This window comes from Oncorhynchus masou, chromosome 14 (assembly GCF_036934945.1).
Source record: "Oncorhynchus masou masou isolate Uvic2021 chromosome 14, UVic_Omas_1.1, whole genome shotgun sequence".
Lineage (NCBI taxonomy): Eukaryota > Metazoa > Chordata > Actinopteri > Salmoniformes > Salmonidae > Oncorhynchus > Oncorhynchus masou.
The window spans coordinates 20657005-20666827 of record NC_088225.1 but is presented as its reverse complement, the minus strand read 5'-3'; the positions used below and the strand labels follow the sequence as shown (position 1 = coordinate 20666827).

At 46.6% G+C, this 9823-nt stretch overlaps 1 protein-coding gene across 2 annotated transcripts in view; it reads left to right on the top strand.

Moving 5' to 3' along the window:
* The first annotated feature begins 329 nt into the window (after positions 1 to 329).
* The window catches only part of LOC135554496 (adhesion G protein-coupled receptor L1-like), a 248867-nt gene continuing 239373 nt past the window's right edge, over positions 330 to 9823 (top strand). Inside the window, exons 1-2 of one of the 2 annotated variants that reach the window (XM_064986831.1) lie at positions 330 to 497; positions 892 to 1010. The gene's annotated coding sequence lies outside the window, so the exon portion shown is untranslated. Of the gene's footprint in view, positions 498 to 739; positions 1011 to 9823 lie in introns of those variants that run through there. The other variant, XM_064986830.1, reaches the window with a different exon arrangement.

The following is a 9823-nucleotide window of genomic DNA, read 5'->3' as shown; positions in this document are numbered from 1 at the left end:
GTTTGGTTATTGAAATATGAGCCAAACGCTCTGCAGAACTATTTATTAGTCGTTATTTTGTAGCCGCATGATAGCCTTTCAATTTAACATAAATTATCCAACATCCATCTTTCAATAAATAATCTTAGCCTACCCGTTGACATCGCTGAGGAAGTTCAGATTGTGGGGCACCATCAATCTATGAATATTCGCACACAATCATTTGGAATCTTTAGTTCATTCATGCAAAATGTGCGAGAATAGACTACTTGAATGTTCTTGAGTGCGTAGAAGTCCTCTGTAGGCTTCCAGCGACAGACATTTCGACATAGGCTACTGACAGAGGAGACAGAACGACTGCTATTTTCTACGTGGCATGAGTCGGTAAAGGAACCTTTGATATTGGTGTTTTGGTTCCAGGTTTGATATATCTACATTGAGAGTCAACAATTGTGGATAGCCTATAATGGAATTTCTTAACCACCGACATTAGAGCCGCATCGGTCCTTAAACACAAGGTATTTAGCCATTGAAGCCTAAAATATTTAGGAAGACATCCAAAGAGATACGTTTTGCAATGGCAAATTGAAAACGGCTTATCTACAACCATTTCAAACGGACTGCGCAGCACACATTTATGTGCTAGGCTAGAGACGTTATTGCCTATTATGGAAAACTGGGACCGCCTTTACGCGCCTAAACGAAATAATCTCTTAAAGTGAGGCAAGGTCGCATTACTATTTATTCTGATACGCATATGAGTATAATTCCATGAGCATAAACATGATATGAGGGATACGCCGCCACTGTTTTTGTCATTTTTAACCGGTAGGATTTTTCCCTTTTCATTCGCAGTGGTTGTTTTGAAGATAGCAGGTTATTAATTGTTTATCTTTATGCATCCGCGCGAAGAAGGACCAAGAAATGACAAACGACGGATAACCAGAGGAGAAGGAGACAGTGAAAAGAGGGGGAAGGAAGAATGAATGAGATATACTGAGGAACGAAGGAAGGAGATTGGAGGAATCAAGGTAGGAAACGAAGCAAGGTTTTTAATGTTATAGACCATGTCGCCTATTTGGGTCTACGGGATGCTGCACTGAATGTGACGGTGGAATCTGTCTGTCACCACGGGCAGAGAGGTGGAGAGGTGTGTACGAGCTTTATTTATTGATATTTTATGCTTGGACATATGTGGAGTATGTTTACGATGCGTCAACAACAGTTGCTTCATGATTAGAACGTGTGGTTATTTTGTGTGTACACTCGTGTTTGACTAAGCGGACATTAATAGGTCATTTATATTGGACATTATGTCTGAAGTGCAACGTGCAATGCATTACTAATTAAATTGACCATTGTTAAATTTAATTCATGTTAAGCACACTGAATGTTATTTAGCCTCAATCTCCCTGAAATTGAAAACGGTGGACTAGTCTATACAACTAGTCTATACTACATTGTACAACGTTCTGTTGATATCTATGGTTATGCGCAAAATCACTTCCACGACAGCTATTTGGCTTGAATTTGACTGCCCGTGTCCGACACTGGTAATGGAAGAGGACTTGGGCCATTCACGGGCTTGACGTGTACGCAGATGACATGGGAAGAAAAGCGAGCCAGCTTCCTTAATACATTTAATGTATGAGTGAGCGAAGAACTGTCGTGGTAAGCTTGCCTGGACGAATTGCCTGGCTTGCAGCGCCCTATACGAGCCCAACCACCCATGAAGAAAAAACGAGCGTATGTGAAAGAAAAATGCGATGAAGAGACAGAGGCAGCATAAGCGGTGTGATGTACTACCTCCCTCCATCTATTTCCCCATTTTCCAGCAGCAGCACAGTAGCAGGTCGTCTCACGGAGAGACACCTTTTATCATTTAAGGGCTCATTGCGTGTTATACAAGAAAATCCGCATTAGAGCGCAGGAGAGCTCAAAAGTGAACTGCTCGCCCGTCCCCAATGTGTGGGACTAATGCATTAATCCCCGACCTCGTTAAACCGTAGCCCAGCCTATACACCACACACTTCATATTCCATTTTAACATATTCGTTACTGAATAGGCCTATACTTTCATAGATCTTTTTAGGGTAAGGGCACAGAGGAAATGGAACCCCGCAACTAACATAATACAAACAACATAATTGAAACAGCCACTCAGTTTTTCTTGCCTACATCAGCACATGCCAAAGTTAGTTTCGGAGGGATACATTTTCTAGATCTTAATGTCCACTCCACACATATGCAGAGAAGTAGCAGGTATTGTACCATTCTTTCAAGAGGCCCATAACAGGCTCACTGGAATTAACGTATTAAAGCGGTTATTTTGTGCGTTCAAGAAGCCTCTGGCATCCTTCTAGAAATGGTTGAAAGCCAAACATTCTCTCTGCTTGAAGACAAGACAGAAGGATTTATGTGTCTCTGTCTGCGTGTCACATCACCATCAGAAAAATGATTATTGGATTTCAGTGGGATGATTAATAGTCAGGCATTAGCATGGTATTAATGATACCCCATGTTGTAATATGGCGGTAATCAGAAGTGGATTTATATCACTGAAATCATTTCGATAGCGTTTTGGCTGTTGACATAATAGAAGCCATACGTAACATGTGAAGGGTCAAATATTCACATGTACTGAAGAAATCATTTGCATCCAAACCTACATGAAAATATAGCCATGTTTATATTCAATCCATATTCTAGCTCTTACACACGCACACACACACACCTATTTTTCATACAAATAACACTAGTGGCTCCTACGGTCCTCTCCATATTTCCCTAGCAACGTCCACCCTGTTCAGCATATCAATTGGTTCATCCCCCAAAGCTACTCATAAGGCTGACTAAATGGATGTGTTAATACAAACTAAGTCAAGAGACGCTGATACAAATTCCTCCACAAACAACCCAGGACACAACACAGTGCCCTGTGGAACACCTGCTGCATCGTATAGTCCATTGAACTGCTATTCATCATTTACGAAAATCGTACTTACAGTTCCTTCAGAAACTATTCATACCCCTTGACTTATTCCACATTTTGTTGTGTTACAGACTGAATTCAAAATGGATACAAACAAAAGCTTACCCATCCACACATAATACCCCATAATGACAAAGTGAAAACATGTTTTTAGACATTTTTGTAAATGCATTGAAAATTAAATACTGAAATATTTCATTTACAAAAGTATACACACCCCTAAATCAATACTTTGTAAAAGCCCCTTTAGTGTGAGTCTTTCTGCGTACGTTTCTACAAACTTTGCACACCTGGATTGTACAATATTTGCACATCATTCTTTAAAAAATTCTTCAAGCTCTATCAAGATGTTTGTTGATAGCCATGGCTAGGCAGCCATTTTCTAGTTGTGTCACTGCTCGACTGAGGGACCTTACAGATAATTGTATGTGTGGGGTACAGAGATGAGGTAATAAACAGTTATTGCACACAGAGTGAGTCCATGCAACTTATTATGTAACTTGTTTAGCACATTTTTACTGCTGAACTTATTTAAACATAATTCTACTTTGACATTATTGGGTATTGTGTGTAGGCCAGTGACACAACATTTTAATTGAATCCATTTTAAATTCAGGCTGTTACACTACAACATGTAATATTCCATAATAGAAGCAAAAACGTCAATTTGAGTCTGTAGCCTGAATTCACGATCAGCCAGCCTGCTCCGGTCCATTCCATTGCATTAGGTTGAGGGGTTCACTGATGGATACAGACAGACTGCGTAGCACCATGCATTTTTCATAGTGTGTTGTGCAGTGCTGCTGTACAACTGCCTCTCATGTGATGTGCATAGGCACGGGCTAGTAATCTTTATACCTTTTTAAATAACGTCACACGTGTCTATGCAAGGATGGGTTTTTTCTCTCTCGTCTGACCTACAATCTGGCTATCTATCATGTGCTGTATTTTGCATTCTCGGTCTCTTTCTGTCTCTCTGTCTCTCTCTGTCTCTTTCTCTCTGCTTTCTCTGTCTCTCTCCCTCTCTGTCTCTCTCCCTCTCTGTCTCTCTCCCTCTCTCCCTCTCTCTCTCTCTCTCTCTCTCCCTCTCTCTCTCTCTTCTCTCTCTCTCTCTCTCTCTCTCTCTCTCTCTCTCTCTACTCTCTCATCCTCCTCTCCCACTGGTCAGGGTGTTTACCTGCTGTTGGCAGCTTGTGCTGGCTGGTTATTTACCAGCTGTGTAGAGTGATAAGGTTTCTTCTGACAGGGAAAGCCATTATGATTCTAATGACAGTTATTGTGGCGGATCGGAGGCAGAGTTGATTGGCAACTTTGTATGTGTTTCAGCTCCCTAAAAACACGGAGAGACAAGGACGCTTTAAAACAGCTGTCGCCGAATGTAATTATTGTAATTGATTGTGCCCTATTATGTTTTTTTCTTCAAAATTGCATCTGTAATTAGTTTTTCTTATTTTTGTATTCGACAAGATGACACTTTGCAGGGTGGAGGTGTTAATGCATGTTTCTGAGTGATTGGACAGAAGAAGAGGAGAGAGAGAGTTGGTGAGTGGAGGAGAGAGAGAGAGAGTTGGTGAGTGGAGGAGAGAGAGAGAGAGAGAGAGTTGGTGAGTGGAGAGAGAGAGAGAGAGAGAGAGAGAGAGAGAGAGAGAGAGAGTTGGTGAGTGGAGGAGAGAGAGATTTGGTGAGTGGAGGAGAGAGAGAGTTGGTGAGTGGAGGAGAGAGAGAGAGAGAGTTGGTGAGCGGAGGAGAGAGAGAGTTGGTGAGTGGAGGAGAGAGAGAGAGAGAGTTGGTGAGCAGAGGAGAAAGAGAGAGAGAGTTGGTGAGTGGAGGAGAGAGAGCGAGAGGTACACAATGGGCAACAAGCAGAAATTGTCTGGGTTGTTGTGCGGAGGCACAAAGGCGACGGGAACAGGGCGTCCCAGTCAAGGCTGTTCAGGGCTGGAGCTCAGTCAGGGCCTTTGTGTTGTGAAGTGTTGCTGGGTGAATGTGTCTCTGAATGTAGCAGCCTGTAACTGCAGCATCCCAGGGCCACTGCCTTTACGAGTCACACAGGCCCTCCTACATCTGGAACAGGGCGTCCCAGTCAAGGCTGTTCAGGGCTGGAGCTCAGTCAGGGCCTTTGTGTTGTGAAGTGTTGCTGGGTGAATGTGTCTCTGAATGTAGCAGCCTGTAACTGCAGCATCCCAGGGCCACTGCCTTTACGAGTCACACAGGCCCTCCTACATCTGGAACAGGGCGTCCCAGTCAAGGCTGTTCAGGGCTGGAGCTCAGTCAGGGCCTTTGTGTTGTGAAGTGTTGCTGGGTGAATGTGTCTCTGAATGTAGCAGCCTGTAACTGCAGCATCCCAGGGCCACTGCCTTTCCGAGTCACACAGGCCCTCCTACATCTGGAACAGGGCGTCCCAGTCAAGGCTGTTCAGGGCTGGAGCTCAGTCAGGGCCTTTGTGTTGTGAAGTGTTGCTGGGTGAATGTGTCTCTGAATGTAGCAGCCTGTAACTGCAGCATCCCAGGGCCACTGCCTTTACGAGTCACACAGGCCCTCCTACATCTGGAACAGGGCGTCCCAGTCAAGGCTGTTCAGGGCTGGAGCTCAGTCAGGGCCTTTGTGTTGTGAAGTGTTGCTGGGTGAATGTGTCTCTGAATGTAGCAGCCTGTAACTGCAGCATCCCAGGGCCACTGCCTTTACGAGTCACACAGGCCCTCCTACATCTGGAACAGGGGCGAGGGCTGGGAGGGGGGATTAAACCTCACCCCATCATCCATCTATCCTGCTCATCCTTGAGCCACCCTCATTTATAACATGACCAGAGAGCATCAGTCAGGAGGACTGTTTTTCATACATGGAGTGGGCTGTAGAATTAGCCTGATGGGTACATGTAGGAACACAGCGGATTGTTTGCCCTCCGTATTTGGGTTGTGTCTATCGACTGTGAAGGGGCTTGGTTTACAGCTGTGAAAAGACTCAAAGAGGCCCAATCAATGAACCACTCAGCCACCCAAGCAACTCATTTGGATCTGCCCACGTTTACAGTAGTGTGTGTGTGTGTGTGTGTGTGTGTGTGTGTGTGTGTGTGTGTGTGTGTGTGTGTGTGTGTGTGTGTGTGTGTGTGTGTGTGTGTGTGTGTGTGTGTGTGTGTGTGTGTGTGTGTGTGGATTGGCTCCAAATTGGCGTGGCACTCTGGTAAGTCACACCAGTCCTAACAACAACCACCCTGCAACCTGCTGCCCACAATGGCAGACTGATTGCCCTTTTCAACATGCTTGATTATTCCATTCATACTGGGAAAGAAAAGTAAAAATGTAGCCAGACTAGGGTCTCAACAATTGCCGTTGTATATCCAGCAGCATAGCACTCCCCGCCTCGGCCCTTAGTGTTCAGCACAGCATCAGTCTATTCCAACCTCCCTCTCCATTATTTCACTGTTCAAATATATTTAGATTCGTAAGATGCTGTTCTTGAAAAAGAGTTGGAGGTCCTTAGTGGCCATTTTGAAACACAATGAAAGTACAGCACTTAAGAATAATGATACTGTATACGAAAAGATCTTAGTCCTGCTGGTTGCAATAAATGTTATTATTGTATGATGAAAGCTGTTATGGAAGGTGTTTTCTAGTCAAGGAACTGCCAGAGCTATAGGTGATCTTTACTTAAAGCTGCAATCAGCAGTTGAAACAATAACAAAGCAAATTCCCCGTCCCTGTTTTGGTAAAAAGCTGAGGGATGGGGTTGGAGAACTGTTACCACTCCCAAATTCATAGATAGAGCTATGGATTCAAGGACTGACCGTCCATCATTACACATGTGCAGTTTTAACCATGCTTTGAGCTTATATAGTGTTTGTTTATGTTTCATTTGTTTACAAACAGAGTAAAACAAGCATATATTTTGGGATTCTGATGGGGTACGACAGTTGAACTAAGCTTATGGGGAATTTATAAATGATATTCTTCAATAATCAATGGGTACATATCATGGATTTCTACCCCCCAAAATGTATGTATCAACTGCAGATTGCTCCTTTAAAGTAAAAAAGCATGACTCTTATATACTGAACAACAATATAAACGCAACATGCAACATTTTCAAAGATTTTACTGAGTTACAGATCATATAAGGAAATAAATTCATCATTCAATGGATTTCACATGACTGGGAGGGGTGCCACCATAGGTGGGGCTTGGAGGGCATAGGCCAACCCACTTGGCAGCCAAGCTCACCCAATGGGGAGCCAGGCCCAGCCAATCAGAATCCGTTTTTCCCCATGAAAGGGCTTTATTACAGACAGAAATACTCCTCAGAACTATCTCTTTTAGAATAATGAAGAGGATTCAGAGCACATTTTTTCCACTTGTTTCCATTCTCCCATGTCTCTCCATGTATTTCCTCCTAAGACAGTGAGAGGGAAGAGACATTCCCAGAGAGGGTGGAAGACAGAGAGGTGAACCATTAGACCCATCCAAGTTAAGCTTTCCTACTCGTTAGGCTAAATGGGCTCCTTGCTGAACCTGTCTGTCTGAAAAAGTAGATCCCGGCCAGATGAAAGGAAACAGGGATCAATTGACCTAATAGCTTGTACAATCATCTCCTATGCTTTTCTGATAGATTGACGGAGGGTGTTGGCTGGAGTAGAAGCAGTGATGGTCATGAAGCTGCTGGGATGGGCTGGTTGAAACAGAGCTGTGGTGTGTGAGACGTGGTGTGTGTGGTGTGTGTGGTGTGTATGTTATTAGTGACAGCCCAGTATCAGCTTCCTTCAACTCCTCCTCCTCAGTATACCTTTTCACACTTGGCGTCTCTCTCTCTCTCTCTCTCTCTCTCTCTCTCTCTCTCTCTCTCTCTCTCTCTCTCTCTCTCTCTCTCTCTCTCTCTCTCTCTCTCTACTGACACTTTTGTCCTCATTACCTTGTCAGCCTGCGCTCTCTGCCACACAGAGACACCTCCTCTCCCTAATAGACCACTCTTTACATGACCCCCTGGCTCCTCACTGGCTCCTCCCTGGCTCCTCACTGGCTCCTCCCTGGCTGCTCACTGCTCCTCACTGCTCCTCCCTGACTCCTCACTGGCTCTCCCTGGCTCCTCACTGGCTCCTCCCTGGCTCCTCACTGGCTCCTCCCTGAATCCTCACTGGCTCCTCCCTGGCTACTCCCTGGCTACTCACTGCTCCTCCCTGGCTGCTCACTGCTCTTCCCTGGCTGCTCACTGCTCCTCACTGGCTCCCTGGCTGCTCACTGCTCCTCCCTGGCTGCTCAATGCTCCTCCCTGGCTGCTCACTGCTCCTCACTGGCTCCTCCCTGGCTCCTCACTGGCTCCTCCCTGGCTCCTCACTGGCTCCTCTCTGGCTGCTCACTGCTCCTCACTGCTCCTCCCTGACTCCTCACTGGCTCCTCCCTGGCTGCTCACTGCTCCTCCCTGGCTGCTCACTGCTCCTCCCTGGCTGCTCACTGCTCCTCCCTGACTCCTCACTGGCTCCTCCCTGGCTCCTCACTGGCTCCTCCCTGGCTGCTCACTGCTCCTCACTGGCTCCTCCCTGACTCCTCACTGGCTCCTCCCTGACTCCTCCCTGGCTTCTCCCTGACTCCTCACTGGCTCCTCCCTGACTCCTCACTGGCTCCTCCCTGGCTGCTAACTGCTCCTCACTGCTCCTTGCTCCCACTGACCCTTTCAGAGCAGAGGAATTAGTGCAGAAGTTATTCATTGTCTTCTTAGCACAATCAGCAGCTCCCATGAGGCGTCAGGCTAGATAAAGAGAAATGCATCAACAGGGGGGCGAGCCTGCATGGCGCCGGAGTGTGTGTGTGTTTGTGTGTGTGTGGTTACCTGTTCCGTAAGGGCAGCAGCAGTGCTCACCTGAGACATGAGTCAGTCCACAGAGGACTGTGCAGCTCTGCCGTGTGTGAGGGGAGCTGTTATTTATGTCCGCAACACTCTCTCTGGAGAAGATGTGTTTGAAGAGTGTGTACATGTGTGTGTGTGTGTGTCAGCTAGGGTTTGAGCTGTGAGAGAGGAGACACCACAAGGGCACAACGGCAGCTGTTTGTTTGCCTGTGTCTGTAGAAATGGGAGTTGGAAGGAACAGGGGAGAGGTAGAGGAAGGAGAAAGGGAGAGGTAGAGGAACAGAGGGAGGAGGAGAGAGGGAGCTCATGAAGAAAGGGGTGACAGGCCAATGTAGATTCATAAATTAAAGCAGCCAAAACACCTAAAGCATAAAACATAGGCAGATGGTAGATGAGAGAAAGAGAGAGAGAGAGCGAGTGAGAGAAAGGGGGAGAGAGAAACAGAGAGCGAGAGCAGAAAGAGATAGGGGAGAGAGGGGGGAAGAGACAGAGAGAGAGGCAGAGAGGAGAGAGAGATAAAGAGAGAGGGGGAGATAGAGAGAGAGGGGGTAGAGAGAGAGAGAGCCAGAGAACGCATCCAGAGTAGATTCATTAAGAATTATAATTACAGTGGGACTACGCATCTCTCACCTGAGATTAGCCCTGTGGCCTGCTCCCTCTCTCCTCTCCTCCTCTCCCTCTCTCCTCTCCTCCTCTCCCTCTCTCCTCTCCACCTCTCCCTCTCTCCTCCTCTCCCTAACCCTCTCTCCTCACCTCCTCTCCTCTCCTCTCCTCCTCTCCTCTCCTCCTCTCCCTCTCCCCTCTCCTCTCCCTCCTCTCCTCTCCCTCCCCTCTCCCTCTCCTCCTCTCCTCCTCTCCTCTCCTCTCCTCCTCCCCTCCCTCTCTCCTCTCCTCCTCTCCCTCTCTCCTCTCCTCCTCTCCCTCTCTCCTCTCCTCCTCTCCCTCTCCCTCTCTCCTCCTCTCCCTAACCCTCTCTCCTCTCCTCCTCTCCCTCTCTCCTCTCCTCCTCTCCCTCTC